Source organism: Carcharhinus amblyrhynchos, chromosome 8 (genome assembly GCF_965287045.1).
Source record: "Carcharhinus amblyrhynchos chromosome 8, sCarAmb.v2.hapA, whole genome shotgun sequence".
In the NCBI taxonomy this organism is placed as follows: domain Eukaryota; kingdom Metazoa; phylum Chordata; class Chondrichthyes; order Carcharhiniformes; family Carcharhinidae; genus Carcharhinus; species Carcharhinus amblyrhynchos.
In genome coordinates, this window is record NC_137331.1 from 81,292,002 (window position 1) to 81,311,468 (window position 19,467).

At 40.2% G+C, this 19,467-nt stretch overlaps 1 long non-coding RNA gene across 1 annotated transcript in view; it reads right to left on the reverse strand.

Moving 5' to 3' along the window:
* Positions 1-1,380: 1,380 nt before the first annotated feature.
* LOC145347052 (uncharacterized) overlaps positions 1,381-19,467 on the reverse strand; it is a 69,661-nt gene continuing 51,574 nt past the window's right edge. Inside the window, exon 3 of the long non-coding RNA XR_013887760.1 lies at positions 1,381-3,077. This is a non-coding gene — a long non-coding RNA (uncharacterized LOC145347052). The remainder of the gene's footprint in view (positions 3,078-19,467) is intronic.

Consider the following 19,467-nt stretch of genomic DNA (forward strand, 5'->3'; position numbering starts at 1 on the left):
GATTTTCACAGTAACTTTATTGAAGTGTGAATGTAAGCCTAAATATACTTTTACTTTATGTTCATAGAACAGCTATTCAGTGTTGTTTCTTCCCTCAAAAGATAAAAATACTAGACAAAGGAATATTAGTTACATTCATTAAATCTTGCTGATATTATTGCCAGAAGTAATTTCCCTCCTACAGTATATTTATGAGACCTTGGTTCAAAATGTCCTTGAATTATTTTTCACTTGGGGCTACAAGTTCCTCGGGCAATTTCATTTTAATTGTTTTCAAGAAAATTTGCTCTGTGCTGCTATCATTTTGCCCACAGCGAAATCCCTCAAACAGCAATGGTATGAATGTCCAGCAAGTGGGATGTCTGCTATTGGTATCAGTGAAGCCCAGGATTACCAGTCACAGTTGTCGGTGACTAAACATGCACAACAACACCTGGCAATAGTAAATCACCACTGAAAGTGCCCAAGTGAAAGATTCAGGAAGGCATCAGCACAAAAAAATCATAGAATCCCTACAGTGCAGAAGGAGACCATTCGGCCTATTGACTATTACAGAGTGCCTTATCCGGGCACTTCCCCCTTGCCCGTAACCCTGCACATTCACTATGGCTAATCCATCTAACCTATATATCTTGGGACACTAAGGGGCAATTCAGCATGGGCAATCCACCTAAGCTGCACATCTTTGGATAAAGGAAAACCAACAGCATAGATGGGAGCCCTTTCAAAGGACAGGGTTGTTATGCTCAGCATAGGAGGAAATTAGTCCTCCCAGGTCACTGTCCAGCAAATCCTCATCTATGACAAGCTTAGCAGTATCTATAGAATAGGAACGTGGAACGTATGGTCAATGAGTAGGACAGGAAAGCTGGGATACCTAAAGCAAGAAATTTAAGTTTTGGGATTACGTAAAGAACTTTGAACAGGAAAAAACAACATCATCAGTTATGGAATGATAGAAGGAAGTGAAAAAGAATAGGGAGTAATAATAGCATTAGAGAAAGAAGTTACTAGCTGCTTGAGTGAAGTAAATGCAAGCCAAATAGATTGATGCTACTGAGACTAAAGGGGCAATTGGGACCTTACCTTCACTTAGCTATAAATGCCCACAAGCAAACATCCAGGCAAGGAGGTTGATGAAATATATAATAGAGCTGAAAAACTTATCAAACAGCAAAGTGGAAACAGCGCTTTGATTGTTCTGGGAGATTGGGACAGTATTTTTAGAGAAAGAGGAGATGGCAATACGTAGGACTATATGATCTTGGAAAACGAAATGAGCGAGGCCAAAAACTGGTAGATTTTCTACAGAACATACCATGATAACAAATACATGGTTTAGGCAACGTTAAAGAAGGCAAGATACGTAGAAAATGGTTGGCTATGAAAGATTTTTACTGGACTATATAGTGGCGAGACAAAGATACAGAATAGCGTTAAAAACTTACAGGGTGGGATTTTCTGACTGTGCTTGCTCCAAATCTGGAAAATTCTGCCCAAGGTCAATGGAATCATCTAGGGATATTTTAAAGGGAAACTCACAGGCATTCATTGGGTTCAGAGAGGAGTATGTTTTACTATAGTATCTTGTGTGCTTTAAAAGGGACTTTGCTTGTTCATGAGAGCATTGTAGTTTAGGATGTACTTTGCAATCTGTGGTAATTTTAAAATCTGTGTGTAATTGTTAAATTAAGAGGAGTAAATGAGTATTGTATGACAATCCAATTTTTCCACGTTTGATACATTTTTGTTCTTGTTGTTAAAACTAATTAGTGGTCTTGTAACCCTGTTCTGCCAAGTGATGTAAAAATTAAAAGTTACAGTCTTTGAGACAGATTTTCATTCTGGGATTTTCCCATTCAGTTATAACATTAACTGGGGTCATTACACTTCACAGTACAATACTTGAATACGGATAAAAAGCCCAAAATGTTGCATGCATTAGGCAACATAAAAGAATGCAAAAGTTCAAATGATCACAACAATTTATGCTGTGAGAGAAAATGGTGCTGATTGATCGATAAGTCAACTGATTAACCAAGACATTGCTATGGAGAAAGCAACAAGAAACTATAGGCTCTCCAAGCTCATGGGTAATTAAAAGGCCCATCTGAAGATATGTCACTTTCTGATTGTTAATGTAGCTATGAACACATTTGGGATTGTTCAACAAGTTCTAGCCAGTCACTGAATTACATCTAACAGTGGGTATTTTCTTTTGGACTTTGCAATTGTTGGTTGGTTGACTACGATCTGTAACTCTGCATGTTAAAAACAATGGAGCACATATTTGATTTGATCATCCAATCACTTGGGTGTATGATCTGCATATTTGGCATCTCAGCACTAGGATTCATGCATGATGTTGCTCAATTGTGTGGTAGGCAGAATTTTTTTTGGACTGATGGCAGCATCCTGGTTAAATCAGTGGTATTTTGCACTAACAGATGCATTTGGTAGCAGCATGAAACAGCTTACTTAACCTGTTGTTCAAATTTTTAAGATGCTTTACCTTTCCATAGTAATTTGAGGTAGATTGGGCACTTTTCAGGCAGCATTTCAGTACTGGTGAGATGCCAGATATGAGGGTCATACATCCCAATGATTTGCCAATGAATTGAAACAACATGTTCCTTTGGTTAATTTAATGCAGAAAAGGATCAAGTAATAAAATTTGTTAGGAAGAAGGATAGGCGATATAAAATAAAGGATAATAATTCTAAAGTGCATGCAAGGACAGAGAGACCTCAGGGTATTTGTATACCAGTTATTGAAGCTGGCAGTGAAGATAAGGAAAGAACATAATAAGGCATATGTGATCCTGGTCTTTATAAATAGAGGAACAGAATACAAGGACATTATGATAAGCCTGCATAAAACATTGGTTTGGCCTTAACTAGAGTAATGTGTCCAATTCGACGCATCACATTTTTGGAAGGCTAGGATGGCATTAAAAATGACACATTAAGAATGGTTCCAGGGATGAGCGACTTCCTTTATACCAGTATATTGGAGAATCTAGGACTGTTCTTCGTGGAGAAGAGAAGGTTGAGAAGATGTTCAAAATCATTAAGGACCTGGATAAAATAAATAGGGAGAAATTCAAGTAATTAATGCTGTTATACGTAAATCTTCTAAGATGCATTGCAAACTCACACAGCCGCCAGTCACTATGCAACTTCTTTATTATAATAAACTCACAGAAGAAGGGATGTAGATCTGGACAAAGGGCAGTTGACTTCAATTCAAAAGAAGATTTGGAGATAATAAGACAGGCTGTCAATTCATTATTATCTACTTTGTACTACTGGCAAACACCAACTTCACCCCAATTATCTCAGAATTCATACTTACCACTTCTATTCATTAACTAACAGAGACTCCAAAGCTTTGATTTCAAAGTGAGTCTCAGGCTATGTTATATTGCGCTGATCATGGATCAACAGTGACCATACTAATTTGTAACTGACAGTATCTGATTTCTATTAGCTTGCCACAAAGCCTACACTTGTGGCTGGCATGTAGATACACAGGGCTCTGTTGCAAGGTCGGCTTGTTGTCTCGGGAAGGGGTATAGAGACTTATATGAACGATAACTTAATATTACGTAACAATGTACACACATACAGGATCCAGTCGTGACTAGGTGTTGCATTCAGGCCGACTTCTACCAGACTCATCACCACACTCATGTGACTCTCTACATCAAATGTGGATAATTCTGTTTCAGTCCCACATTAACCCTTACAGTCCTTAACACTCTAATGTTACACTACCCCCAAGTTTACCCAAATCATAGAAACCCTACAGTGCAGAAAGAGGCCATTTGGCCCATCGAGTCTGCACTGACCACGATCCCACCCAGGCCCTATCCCCATATCCCTACATATTTATCTGCTAATCCCACTAACCTACGTGTCTCAGGACACTAAGGGGCAATTTTTTTAGCATGGTCAATCAACCTAACCTGCACATCTTTGGACTGTGGGAAACCGGAGTACCCAGAAGAAATCTACGCTGACACGAGGAGAATGTGCAAATTCCACACAGACAGTGATCCAAGCTGGGAATCGAACCCAGATCCTTGGAGCTATGAAGCAGCAGTGCTAACCACTGTGCTACTATGCCGCCCATGTATTTGCAGTATTATTAACATGCTACTCCACCTCCCCACAAGTCTTAGGATTTACAGATTCAGATGGTCTGGAGGAGTTATGACTCTTCCATATCTTGTTCTTCTTAAGGTTGAAGGTCTGGTCATCTTTACTGCTTTTGGGTGCTTTTTGGTGGTCTCTAGTTTAGTACTTCATGCTTTAAATGCCCAAGTGTCAATATCTGGTTGTTTTCATGTTCCTAAATGTTGTATCTCTCTTTGTCAACAATCTATCTTCCTTCTTCTGTTACCATGGGCTTGTTCCAAAGGGAATGTTCACTCTGTTCCTTCATAGAATGGATTTGGGTTTTCTATCTTCGTGGGGTCTGCTATGTTCTTCCTGGAAGTTGAAGGTTTACCTCCCTTACATTTATATTGAGCCCAACCTGCAGTTTGGATTCTAATGCTTCTAATGTTTCTTCAAGTGTGATGTGCCTCCCAGAGTTTTGTCTTGTTGAGCTGCTGGCCATTCTGTCCTGCTTAGGATTCACTTCACATTGTCCATGTGATTGTAAAGCTCCAGTTTTATTGCTGTAGCATTCCTTGGTTCTGTGACAGCAACTGTTTGACTTTGAAGGTTTGGGCTCAACTTTCTGCTTCCGCTCCTTCTCCTCTCTACCTTCTGTTTTAAATACGTTCATGTTCATTGGAGGTTTGGCCTTTCCAAACAGGATTACTTTCTGCCAAGTACAATGGAGCTGGAATAAGTTCCTCTGCCTGGAGTGAGGACAATTTTAAACTGAAGTCCCGGTCGGGATCATCAACACCTCTGGGCCTCTCAGGAGTCTCCAATTCAGCGTAGCTGATGACAGTGGTTGTTTTGACATTTTCTGCCATTTTGAGGCAGCTGAGAGCAACAAAGGCACCTCTGCTCAGCAGAGAAAAGGGTTGATTGTGGATGACTGACGGAATGATGATTTGTTTGTTGCCATATTGGAGCAGCTCTTGGATTGTGCCTATGACCTGTTGTTGGATTTCTCTGGGATCATGCAGTGGTCTGTCTGTCATCCATCATCAGAGGTCTTCTCACTCCTGTTCCTGATTTGACAGGACCATCACACTAGCTCCCAGTTCTAAGTTGAAATTCACATAGTGACTATTAATAGATATGTTAGCATTCTAAAGTACGAATCTGGGATCATTGATTTCCCTCAAGAAACATCAGTGAACTTCTTTTTGATGTGGCTAATCTATCCCCTGGACTCATTTGAGATCCCCTGCCCATCTGAAGGTTTTGCACTTACATATCTTTCCAAAGTGTCCCAGGCAGTTGCAGTGAAGTGATTGCTGGACATGGCTCACGTCTCTGAGGTCCTTTGACACGACATTGTTGACGTAAGACCGTAAGACGTAGTAGCAGAAGTAGGTGATGCGGCCCATTGATTCTGCTCCAACATTCAATGAGATCATGATATAATCCTCAACTCTACTTGTCTGCCTTATCTCCATAACCCTTGATTCCCATACTGATTAAAAACACATCTGTCTCAGCCTTGAACAAACTTCAGTGATGCAGCCACTACTGCCCTCTATGGTAAAGAATTCCACAGATTCACTACCTTCTGACACATGATCGACCACTATATTTTCCTTTGCTTGAGGATAGGTTATCAGGGGAGATGACCTATCCACAAGCATGTGAGGTTATGAGATCAGCCACAATCTTATTAAATGATGAAACAGGCTCAAGGGGCCAATTGGCCTACTCCTGCTCCTTGTTCATATGCTTGTTTGCATAATGGGCAGCTCATCTGCAATCACTGCCAAAGTCCACCAAAAATGAAAACTACCCAGTGGAAGAATAAAACGGAGAAATACATAAAGCATTCACTGAAAGTTGTGTATTTTTGAATAGAAGTAAACATGACCATAATTAGAAATTAATGGAGGGAAAAGTGGATTAGGCCAGTTATCAGCCTTGAGGCATGGTTAATCCAGACTTGATCATCATGATGCAGTCAACACAGACTTTGTGCTGGTCTGATAATTTAAATGATAGCAGCATGTAGCCCAGCATGAGGCATGCTTTCGAGTGCCGACATGCTTAGCAGGGAACCTAAGATTGTGTGAGACTAGCATCACTTAAAGCCAACCTGTACTGCTTAAAGAAAAGACTGTTCCTTTGAAAAGCAAAATGTATTTTGGCTGTTGCAACTGCTGGAACTGGTTCAAAGGGAACTCTTGCACAGAAAAAGGAGTGACAATGGCTCAACAAGGAGTGTCATTATGTTCACCAATGCAGCACAGTTGGTCTTTGTACATGAAGTGAGCAGAAGAAGAAAAGTTCTTCTCCCTCAGTGGGCCAGGGAATCCTCCAGGTGTTGCAAAGGCAGTGGAAGTAGTTGTGGCAAATTGTGACAATTGTAGTATTGTGGACAACGCCAGCAGCATGTGGTGCTGCAAAAAGCTGTATGATCTCACAGAAGTGGTCAAGGCAAACAATTTCATCAGTATACCTGTTGTGGATGCATTTGTCCATCACAGTATTGGTAGGTGTGTCTATTGCATTGTCATTGTGCAGATAAAGCTCCATCTTCACATCTACCCTTTATGTGTTGGATAGTAATACTGCAGTACCATTGGCATAGATTTCAAACACATCCAGCAACCCAAAACTGGGCACTGTAGGCCATCAGCAGCAGAAATTAAAACAATTACAATCTCCAACCTCATGGCCTGATGTATCCCCTACCCTACCATTACCATCAAGCTGGTGATCAACTGTAGTTCAATGAAGAGTGCAGGAGGGCATGCCAGGAAGAGTACCAGGCATACATAAAAATGAGGTGTCAGCCTGGTGAGGCTACAATACAGGGCTATTTGTGTGCCAAACCGCAAGTTTTATTACAGTCTTATTTATTCATCATATTCTTGTGTTAATTTTATGGAATAACACTTTTTAAACAGAAAGAATCCCACTTTAAGAAATAAGCAGGCAAAAGTAATTTGTAAATGCTGAAACCTAAATTTCAAACTGTATGTTTGAACACTATGCAAGGAAGTCAATCCAAAATGATATTAAATAAAAGGAAAAGTCCTGATGTTGACTACACATGACATTATTCTTAACAGCTTTCTTTAGTGTGTCGTCATACTCCCAATATCCTACTCACAGTTCAGCAGTGATGAGGAGACTGAATAAGTTCCAGAAGTCTAGGCTTTGTCAAGTCTTTGACACACCTTGACTACTCTCACAAGATTGCAAATTGAGGCAGGTTGGTGTCAGACTTGGAGCCACTAATGAGAGCTTAGTGAGAGTCAACTGTGGGACAACTGTAAAATAAACCATCCTCCTGGATGTCAATGTTTGACAAGCAGAGTTGTTATCTTTACCACTCACTCCATACACTCTTGAAAGTCTTGTGATTTTATTAATTGAATACACTTACGCTTCCCATCTACAAATCTAATTGTAACTTTGAAATAATTCATTTGTGGGACATGGGCTTCGCTGGCTGGCCAGCATTTATTACCCATCCCTTGTTGCCCGCGGGCAGTTGAAAGTCAACCATATTACTGTGGCTTTGGAGTCACATGTAGGCCAGACCATGTAAGGATGGCAGACTGAGGGATTTGGGGTTGTTTTCACTGGAAAGAAGGCGGCTAAGAGGGGATCTTATAGAAACATATAAGATGATTAGAGGTTTAGATAGGGTGGATGGTGATAGCCTGTTTCCTCGGATGGAGAAATCTAGCACGAGGGGGCATGGCTTTAAATTAAGGGGGGGTAGTTATAGGACGGATGTCAGGGGCAGGTTCTTTACCCAGAGGGTGGTGAGGGACTGGAATGCCCTGCCTGCTGCAGTTGTAAATGCGCCTAGTTTGGGGGCGTTTAAGAGATTGGTGGATAGGTTTATGGACGAAAAGGGATTGGTTTAGATTAGTGGGTCAATGTTTTTTTTAAAAAATAAGACTGGTCGGCGCAACATTGTGGGCCGAAGGGCCTGTTCCGCGCTGTAATGTTCTATGTTCTATGTTCCCTACACGACACTAGTGAACCAGATGGGTTTTTTCCGACAATCAAGAATAGTTTCATGGCCATCAGCAGACTCTTAATTCCAGATTTTTTTTTGAATTCAAATTCCACCATCTGCAATGGCAGGATTCGAACCCGAGTCCACAGAACATTGGCTGAGTTTCTGGATTAATAATCTAGCGATAATATAACCAGGCCATCGTCTCCCCGTCACACTAAGATTTTACTTTCAGCACAATTTAAAATGAGAATAATGGATTTATTTTGGGACAGCAATATGAAAAGCTAACCAAAAGCTGTTCAACGTACATTCCTGAAAATACCTCCATGCTTTCTCAACTTGCAATTGCATGAGATTTACGAGTCTCAATTGAATGTGAAAGTGCAGAACTCCAGGGATCACATTTTCTGAAGCTCATCAATTTAATCTCTCAACCTTATAAGATTGTTCTGCTCTTTACCTATTCTGACTCCAGGGTGCTTAAAGTCCCTGCTGCTTTAATCTGAATCAAGTACTAATTAGTCTGGTGTTATCTGAAACTGTAGACTCTGCCATACAAAGTGGGTAGTATTAAATTACTCCCTTGGATTCATTCAATATCCCAAAACTAACTGCACTCCATGGATGCGAGGACATCAACAAAACGACTGAATGCATTTCATTCCTATGCCATTATCTGGACCGTTCACAGGAAAATCACAGACATTACCCTAAGGACAGTTAAAGATGCATTTACTGTGCAGTAAAATAAATGGGCTCAAAAAAACAGTTCACGGTGTAATTACAATTATTAGTACCACACTCACTCAAATTTGTTAATGATCAAAAACTGCACAAAGAAAAGAATCAATTGACCCAGCATCCAGAGTCTTTTGGGGGAGAGATTTCTAGAGTTTCAATTTACTTTGGTGAACAAAATGCTTTCCGAAATTACTCGTGAATGATTAATGTTAACAAACCTGACCAGCAAAAGAGCAGAAGTGTGCTTGTTTCCCCACAGATAGTATACTGTCACTCCAACAAAGCTTTTTTTACTCTTGCCTTTGAACCCAAACTCTATACTTTCCTGAAGCTATCCTTCCAAGGCAGCCTGATTATAATTTGGTCATTTTGGTTTAGCAGTTTTGTCATCTCGTAGTCCTTGACCCATTCTGCTTTATACCTGCTTTTACATGTCACTTTTATTTTTAAACATGAGCCATAGAGATTGAGATACAACTGGAAGTGTTTTTTTAGTTATTTTTCCATTTAGTTTGCCTACATATGTCAGTATATTGGCATGGGAAAAGGACAAAGTACTCACTTGTTGCTCAGAAATGCCAATGGGCAAATAAGTAGGCATTTGTAGCAAACATTTGAATTAGCTGGAAGTAGTACAGAAATTATATAGTAGTGTGTTTTCCTATTGTTATGATTGCATGCAAGCCATTTATATGGAATGCCCACATAAACTGCAAGAGGAAGAGCAAGGTAAAAGCCTGGATGTCATGGAGGCAACATTACACCAACAAGATAGTCAGGAATCTTACCAGACAACAGTTTTCACCTCTGAAATGGATGGGTGCGATTATCATTGGCAAGATATACTTATACCAATCCTCTCTCCCTCAGGTCATAATAGCTTTCCAGAGTTTTTTTTCAACCGGCCAACTAATAACAGCCCAGTTCATGATTTTGTCACTTCTGGGAAAACAACCAGCTCTTTGGCATTTCTAAGCTATTCAGACAGTTTTCCAGGTTTTTGACCTTTACAACATGCTTGCACGTTGCCTCCCACAAGCTCCTGTTTCCTTTTCTGCCAAACAGGAAAAAAAAATTCTTCCTGGAAGTAATTTTGAATGCAGAAATTTGATGTGTTCTCCTTTCTGTCTCCGTATATTTTTTCTTTGTATCTGCATCTGTGCATCTGTTCATCCTCCAGCTCCTCTGCTTGTGGCTCTCCTTTGTGTCTGCCATTCATGTAGCTTCTTTCTTAACTTTCTTCCTGTTGGTATTGCTTTCAGATCAAGGATTCCCAGGTCAGATGAACCTGTACAATTATCTCTTGCAGGTCCTTTTCAAGCACACTTAAAATCATTACAGATTCCACAGACCGCTTAACTAAATTGCAAATTTTCTTTACTGTACTTTCAGATCAAAGGTCATCACAATATTGCCTTTTACTACCTTGGCAATTATAATTTAAGAAACACTATAGTCAATCTGTACAGAGCATGGTCCCACCAACCACAATATAATAACCAAACAATCTATTCTTTATTTTCTGGTACTGATTGAGGGATAAATGTCATCTAGGACACCAGGGATAATTCCCCTGTCCTTCAAAATAGTGCCATAAGATCTTTAGCATCTAACTGAAAGATTAGACTTTTAAAAATAAATATACAGGATGTGGATGTTGTTGGTTAGGCCATATGTATTGCCCATCCCTGACTGCCCTTGAGAAGGTGGTGGTGAGCTGCCTTCTTGAGTCGCTGAACTCCCTGAGGTTTAGGTACACCCACAGTACTGATAGGGAGGGAATTCCAGGATTTTGATCCAGTGACAGTGAAGGAACAACAATATATTTCCAAGTTAGGTTTGTGGGTGATTTGGAGAGCAACCTCCAGGTGGAGGTGTTCCCAGGTATCTACTGTCCTTGTCTTTCAAGAAGACAGTGGTCATGTCTCACTCAACAAAATGCACCTTTCAGAGTGCAGTTCTGACTCAGTACTGCACTGATACGTCAGCCATGATTATTGTGCTTGAGTCCTGGATGGGGACTTGAAGCCACTTTTTCAGAGTGCTATCAATTCAAGCATGGCTGAGATGAATAGAAAATTAGCAGTGTATAAACTTTAATATCCTTCTTCAAATGTAAGAACAAAATAGACTCCTCTGTTGTACAATTCAACATAACATTGACCCTTGATTTTGATCCTTTTGTTTCTTATAGGGCAAAATGCTACCACAGATCTAGATGAACTCAATACTGACTCAGTATAGCCTGTGTCATTGCAGGAGAGGTTAAATGAGATATTTATTATTTGGTCCAAATTTTGGCATGGGTCTTATGTGTATGACTGTTGCTTATAAATTAGTTTAACATTTAAATAATGCATTCAGTGTTAGCAGTCAAAAAGCTGTCATATTGACAGAAGTGTCCACCCACATCATCTAGAACATGGTACTTACAATAAATTGATTTTCTATTAATAGTTCTATGGGTTGCTTTTATCCTTAAAGGCAAAATGGCTCTCTCCAGCTTTTATTGTGATCCTCACATAGACTTGCCATATTCTAAATGTCAAAGACACAAGAAGGTCTCTATCATCACACAAGTGCTAAATTTAATGAACGAGAGGCTGGAATCAGGCAGGGTGGCACTTGTTCACTTTTCAGAGTGAGGAGCGTGATGTTATTCTCCATGGGGCATGAGGCACAAGGGGCTTCTGAATGCAAAGGATTGCATCTGAGCCTGAGGTCAGCCCATCAGGGTTTAGTTGGTGACCTCGTCAAATGGCATTGGCACCCCTTTCCCCTACTACTAATAAAAATACCAGTGATGGAGCGTACAGGCCGACCCTTAACTGACAATGAATTGGATTCAATTGGCCCAAGGTTATCTAGGCCACCCAACGTCTAACCTGTGACTGGTTACAGCAGTGTTTAGGCAATGGACATGGTGCCGTCTGCCATCCTGCTCAATTATATGATCACTCGCCCCCACCCTGTACGCCTGGAAATCAACTTCTGCAGGGAGCAAAAGTATAAAATTCCTGCCTTGTTTTCCAGCTGGAGTTACGTGGCAGTGATGAGAACTAGGTACCAGAGTAAATTTCCTTCACCACTACCCAAGACTAGCCAATCATACCAACCTCCTCTTATACCTCGTGATAGTGTGCCTATGCATCTGTTGCCCTTGTCCTTCTAGGTAGTAAAGTTTGAGGGTTCTTAAGGTGCTGTCAAAACTGGGGCTACACTACATGACCTGAAATTCTTTCCTCTTATTTTGTCTACTGTGTAAAGATCCCCTAAGATGGAAGGAGTTTCATTTATAAATTAATCAAGGATATGGTAGCCTAGAGTGCTTTGGTACAAGCAGTGATATTCAAGAGGCCGTGTACAGACCCAATCACAACACTAAATGGTGAAAATAAGTGAACAAGTCTGGAAAATTGTGGATGAACATGAAGGACCTAATTGTTTGAATGATGCCTTTTAGATAATCTGCCATTCTAAATCTATTGATTTATGAAACTCCTGTCCCATACAACATAGGTGACTCTGTATTGCCAATAGGTAGCTAGGAATTGTCCACAGATTTAAAAAAAAATCACATGTTCTGCTACAGTACGGCCATGCATGGTAAAGAATGTTATTAATCTACAGTCATTTATATGAGGTAGCGGTATGAAAAGAGCAGGAGAGACTAATTATTTGGTATAGCATAGTAACCTAAGTTCAGCAGATATTTAGTTTCTTGCCTTTGCTTTAACTCCATGGGTCATCACCTCAAAGAATTAAATGATAAATCTAGAAGACCACAGGTTGGAATTGCACAGGACAAGTAACACTTATAAAGAGCAGAGTAAAGTAGAAATAATGGGTGCAATTTTCCCAACCTCCGACTTGCAGAAGGCAAACCACCCCTCATCCCCCCAGTGAAGAGGATAAGTCCTGCCAGAGCTCCATGTCACAGCCCCTTCCATGTGCCTCCGCATGACACCCTGGGGGTATTGCCAAGGTGCTAAGAAGCAATGCCCAGCCTTGTTTCTCAATTCCCAAGACTTACAAACAACTTTGTGCTTCTGGTATGGTCATCAATGACTGCTTTTCATTCCTGAAAATCATTAATAATTCACACGAGTGTGATATCACACTACTGCAGGGGGTTGTGGGGGAAAGTGCCATGGTTGGTCACTATAGTGTCAAGCCTTTTAATAATATGCTAAAATATGATAATTTATTGAAACCAGATGCACACCCTTTCTGGGCATGGACCTAATAACAGCACTGGTGAAGCATTGGGAAAATCTCAAACTGAGATCTTGCTGGCACAAATCATGGCATTTGTCACTCGCAAGATATAGCAGCCATTGTGGGATTTGCGCCCATGGATAACAATGACATTAGATTGCAGCCAATATGTCCTTCCATTAGTGATTCTCAAGATGTAATGTAATATGTTTTTGGTGGTTTTACCTGTTGGTAGCTGGAAAGCAAGCTAGATGATTCAATTAGATAGAATCACTTAATGTACCACATGCTTCCTGCTAAATTGCATTTGTTTCATCATTCCTGGTATTGCTTTATTTTTGATGGATCATTGTAACTTAATGGTTCTATGCAGAATTTCAATTGGACTTCTTTTACTGCCTTAATTAGCTGTCATTCCCACTCATTTTGTTTTAAACATGAGGACTATTAGTAATTTTTTAAAAAGAGATTAAATCTTTACCTTGGCAAACATCTACGTATTCACCCGTTAACTAAAATATCAATGAAAATATCCCTTTAATTCAACAGGGAATAAATTGATTTGGTTAGAGCAAAAAAGTCTGATTTAAGGCGAGATAATATGAATAAAAGATCCAATGAGTGTGGAATAGTTCTCTGAGTTTCCATCAGTTTCTAAATGCATTGCCGGTATCAGCTGAAGGATTTAATTCATCACATTGCCAGGAATATAACCAGGAATATATGAATCCATTAATAATCTATGGAAATTAACTTAGCATATAACGAGCACCAAATAAAAAACAAAACGTGATTAATGAGCAGCTATGAATGAGACTCGTCACCTTCCCAACATCCCACCTTCCCAACAAAACCTCTGATTGGCTAACAGTTCTCTGGGATTGGAGGGCAGAGGAAAGATCCACCCAACACCCTGGGAAGCCTGGTAGGAAATTACCCCTGGTGGATCAGAAGGCCCACCACAGCCAATCTGATTATCTCAAAGGAACTCCCAGAAATGACCATGGTGGAGTTGCCACCAGTTTTACAGTCAATGGACAGCCCTACCATTGCAACCATTAAATTTCACCCTGTGGTCCTTTTGGCAATGTTACAGAAGATTTTTGCCATTTATCTTGTTCCTATCACCAATGCCGCTTGCTGGGATACTTGTGCACAAACTGTTTAAGGTGACAAGGCAGGTTGAATAGAGAGTGAATAGAAAGGCCTATGGAATCCTGGGCTTTATAGAGACATAGAAGGCAAAAGCAAGGAACCTTGCAGTGATACAGCCTCAAGTGGAGTGTTAAGTCCGATTTTGTGAGGAGTTAATAGAGTTTGCAAAGAGAAGAGTTGTGACAATGATTTCAGGGAAGAGGAACTTCCATTATGTGGTTAAGTTGGAGAAGTTGGTTTTCTACTCCTTAGAAAATAAAAGTTGAGAGGTGATTTGTTTGAGGTGGTCAAAATCATGAGGGGTATAGACAGAGCAAATCAAGAGAATCTGTTCCCAATGGCAAAAGGGTTGAGAACCTAAGGACACAGACTTAAGGTAAGCAAACCAAAAGTAATAGGAGGAAAAGCTTTCTCGTGCAACAGACAGCACAATCTAGAATGCACTGACTGAGAGTATAGTGGAGGCTATGGATAAGCAACTGAAAGGAAGAAAATTTGCAGAGAGCAATAGAGCTGCAACTATTCCATGATTTACACAAATTTGCATTTTGCAGATACACTTTTCTTTCATGGCAGGTGATCATCACTGGCAAGGGTAAAATCTCTTGCTCATCCGTAATTGCCCTTGAGAAGGTGGTCGTGAGCCACTTTCTTGAATTGCTGCAATCCACCTGATGTAGGTACAACTACAGTACTCTTAGGAAAGGAGTTCCAAGAATGTGTTTCAGCAACAGTGAAAAAACAGCAATGTAGTTCCAACTCAGAAGGAGCTGCAGCTTGGAGAGGAATTTCATGTTCCCATGTATCTGCTGCCCTTTTCCTTCTAGGCCAAAGAGGTCCTGGGTTTAGAAAGTGCTGTCGAAGAAGTCTCAGTGAATTGCTGCAGTGCAAATTATGGATGGTGTACAATCCTGTTACTTTATGTTGGTGGTGGCTTTCTTGCCTTGTGCAAATTATCAGTTTTGTTCAGCTGTTTAAGTAACATGAACATTCTGGCCAGGAGTTTACCATCCATGTGAATTGGAGCAGGTGAGGGGCAGACCATGCAAAGGTCCATTGACCTTGGGCAGGGCTTTTACAGTTTCAGGACGAGCAAGGCTACAAAATCCCATCCTGTATCATGTGTCACATCTGCCCATTTGATGCAAAGATGGGAAAGGAATGTCATATTTTTGCTACAAGATACGAGTAGGTTAATTTCCAGTCCTAAATGACATTGAAAAATTTACAAAGAACAGGCATTTATGATAAAGGAATTAATTTTAAATTAAATAATTAAAATAAATTATTCATCAAGTCTTCCATTTATCAGTTGAAAAATACAATCTGTGGATGAAGATGGAAATAACTGCTAAATAATCTTTAAACTAGATTAAATAAAATAACTGTACTCAATTTAGGATCAGCCGCCTGATATGTTTCATGTTCCATCTACCAATCTTCCTTCATATCCCAGTGATATTCTTAACTGAACTTGTCTCAGGATGCAGCAGCTAACTCTGCCCACACTATCTCCAAGGTCAGACTGAGTATTGTCAGTCTGTCATCTCTTGCTGTCTGTAGACCTGATTGCACCAGTGCTACTAATAACCATCAAAGCTGAGTTTTCTTTCCAAGTAAACTGGGGTGACACACCAATATTCAGTAAAATTATTCTTTCTGATCCAATAAAAGCTTTGATCCACAGAATGATAGTAAATAATGAAATGCTATCATCTCCGTATGAGATACGTGATTATACTTAATTGACAATTTATATTAGGAATTTGTAGCTTTCACATTAATTTTTTTTATAGTCCAATGAAAGATTTAAAATCACTCAGTACCTGTAAAATCAAAGTCTATGTTTCAAATTGTAACTGGGAATCTTTTACAATAAAAACATACAACTCGGAATCAAGCCAAAGAGAGTGTATGGCTTTACTTAAAACATAAATACAAATCGTATATGTTAAACATCTGGCCAGATTTCTCTGACCTCACTCACAGTTGGGATTCTCCAGTCAAAGTGTTTGCTCAAAGAGCTCCATTGCTCCGCATTTTCAATAAAATCTCCAACAACGCCAAGAAGCGCCACCCTTATTTTCCTCTGCTGCTTTCTCCTAACTGTACTTCACAACCACTTTTCCAGTCACTACATTGGTTTTCTTCACCCACTTATCAAAAAAATTTTCTTTGAGTGACTCAGCAAGCACATAGCCACTGTCCTCATTGCCAGTTTTTTCTGTGTATTTGGAAACATGACAAAAAGAACAAATAATAAAGAAAATTACAGGAACAGGCACTTCAACCCTCCAAGCCTGCACCGGCCACGCTGCCCAACTTAACTAAAACTCCCTACCCTTCCAGGGACCATCTCCCTCTATTCCTACCCTATTCACAGGTGGATTGGGTCATAAAGAGTGCTTTTGGTACATTGGCCTTTATAAATCAGAGTATCGAGTATAAGAGTTGGAATGTTATGGTAAGGTTGTATAACACATTGGTGAGGCCGAATTTAGAGTATTGTGTACAGTTTTGGTCACCTATTTACAGGATGTAATTAAGGTTGAAAGAGTGCAGAGAATGTTCACATGGATGTTGCCGGGACGTGAGAAGCTGTGTTACAGAGAGATTGAACAGGTTAGGACTTTATTCCCTGGAGCATAGAAGAATGAGGGGAGATTTGATAGAGGTGTATAAGATTTTGATGGGTATAGATAGAGTGAATGCAAGCAGGCTTTTTCCACTGAGGCTAGAGGAGAAAAAAAAACCAGAGGGCATGGGTTAAGGGTGAAAGGAGAAAAGTTTAGAGGGAATATTAGGGGGGGATTCTTCACGCAGAGAGTGGTAGGGGTGTGGAATGAGTTGCCAGATAAAGTGGTAATTGCGGGGTCACTTTTAACATTTAAGAAAATCTTGGACGGGTTCATGGATGAGAGGGATATGGAGGGTTATGGTCCAAGTGCAGGTCAGTGGGACTAGGCAAAAAATGGTTTGGCACAGACTAGAAGGGCCAAAGGCCTTTTTCTGAGCCGTAATTTTCTATGGTTCTATGGTTCTATTCATGTATTTGTCAAGAGTTAAAAGTCACTACCGTATCTACTTCCACTACCTCCCCCAGCAATGAGTTCCAGGCACCCACTACTCTGTGTAAAAAATGTGCCTCGTATATCTCATTTAAACCTTACCCCTTGCACCTTAAATATGTGACACTTGGAAGCACTGAGTTAAAAATTAACAGAGTCTATATTTGTGGTGTTTGATCTCTTCCATGGCTGCTGCTTCTCTCTCTGTTCTCTGGTCTACATCTTACATGATCACTTATGTTCGTATACAGTACTACATTACTATAGCAGGGCTTCACAATGAGCCAATAGGAACAAATACATACCATTATGTTTGTATGTTTATATGCTTCTCAGAGAGTTTTCAGATCTCAAATGATAGTTCTTGCTTGCTTACTAAAATACATATTTCACATTTGCTATCATAGCTTCAGTAACCATGTGCAATATTAACAGAAATCTTTTATGATTTCACCTTCTTTAAAACACTATATTTTATGAAATGGTCATTCAAATGGCGAAATAAAGCTTTGAAAAGTTTAGCTTAGATCAAAGTAAAATGTGCTGCTTCCTTTGTTGGGCTTATGTTTAAAAATACGGCTTTAAAAGTAAGAAGCATCAGTGATGAAGCAGCAAAGATGAGAAAAATATAATCTTTCATAGATCTCACAAAAAATACAAACATATGTATTCGCACATGATGCCGACTTTGTGTTGCGTTAATATCACCATTATCTTCCCCTCACAATTTAACTACCACTTTCCACTTCCTTTATTCACTCTCTTTTGTGAAAATTCATCACCACAAACCTGATTCATTTTGTTAAATTATAACACTGCAGCTCAAATTTACATAATTTTTATCCACTGTCATATACCTCCTAGAGAGCCAAGAGTTACCCTGGCAATTCCTTTCGATACAGACAAAAATTGGCCTGGTGTTCAATTCTAAGGTTATCTTGTTCAAAAGACTTTATGTAGCGAATCAATTCAAGCAGATATCCTACTGTCTACCTTCTTATCTATCATGAACATGAGGGACAGACTAAATGAATAAGTTAAACTTATAATGATAACATTGTATGACTAAATTGGTCTTCAGTAATACATGTTTTCTGATTTGTTCTGTGGTCAGCCTAGTCGAGATAGATTTAAACTAGAATACCCATAGTGCCAGTCACCGACATAGGGATGAGAGAGTTCAACCATTTAGGTTAGGTTCAGCCATATAAATCTCATAAGTTCTAATAGGGGAGATCTATTTTTGATTTCATTTATTGTCACATGTATTAGTATACAGTGAAAAGTATTGTTTCTTACGCGCTATACAGACAAAGCATGTCATACATAAAGGAGGAAAGGAGAGAGTGCAGAATGTCGTGTTACAGTTATAGCTAGGGTGTAGAGAAAGATCAGCTTAATACCATGTGAGTCTATTCAAAAGTCTGAAGGCAGCAGAGAAGAAGCCGTTCTTGAGCCAGTTGGACATGTCCTCAGACTTTTGTATTATTTTTCCCGATGGAAGAAGGTTGAAGAGAGAATGCCCGGAGTGTATGGGGTCCTTGATTTTCCCGGCTGGTTTTCCGAAGCAGTGGGAAGTGTAGACAGGGTCAGTAGATGGAAGGCTGGTTTGTGTGATGGATTGGGCTTTGGTCAAGACGCTTTGTGGGTTTTTGTGGTCTTGGGCAGAGCAGGAGCCATGCCAAGCTGTGATACAATCAGAAAGAATGCTTTCTATGGTGCAACTGTAAAAGCTGGAATTGTTAGCCGCCATTCTCCCATCGTGACCTGCAACTTTTCTGGCAGATCGAGGTCGGAGATGTGTGTCGCCAGCCTTGAACCGGGATTTGCGCATGCACCAGGAGCGCATGCACATCTCCCAGATTGGCGAACAGACCACGTTGGACGCCAGCAGGAAGGCAGGTAAATAATTTGAATCTTTTTGAAATTTATTTTAAATATGTTTTGCAGGTCATTATCAGGATCTTTCAGGTCCTGATCAAATCTCCCGTCCCACGAGGAGTACTTCATTCCGGCGGGGTTTACACTGGCTCCCACATTCATGGAACTAGCAGGACACCCCGCTGGAATGAAGGTGGAGCAATCAGGGCCTCCCCAGGGGCTCTGGCAGCGAGGCCGTGGTGCCCCCTGGGCATAGGCACCCTGGCAGTACCAG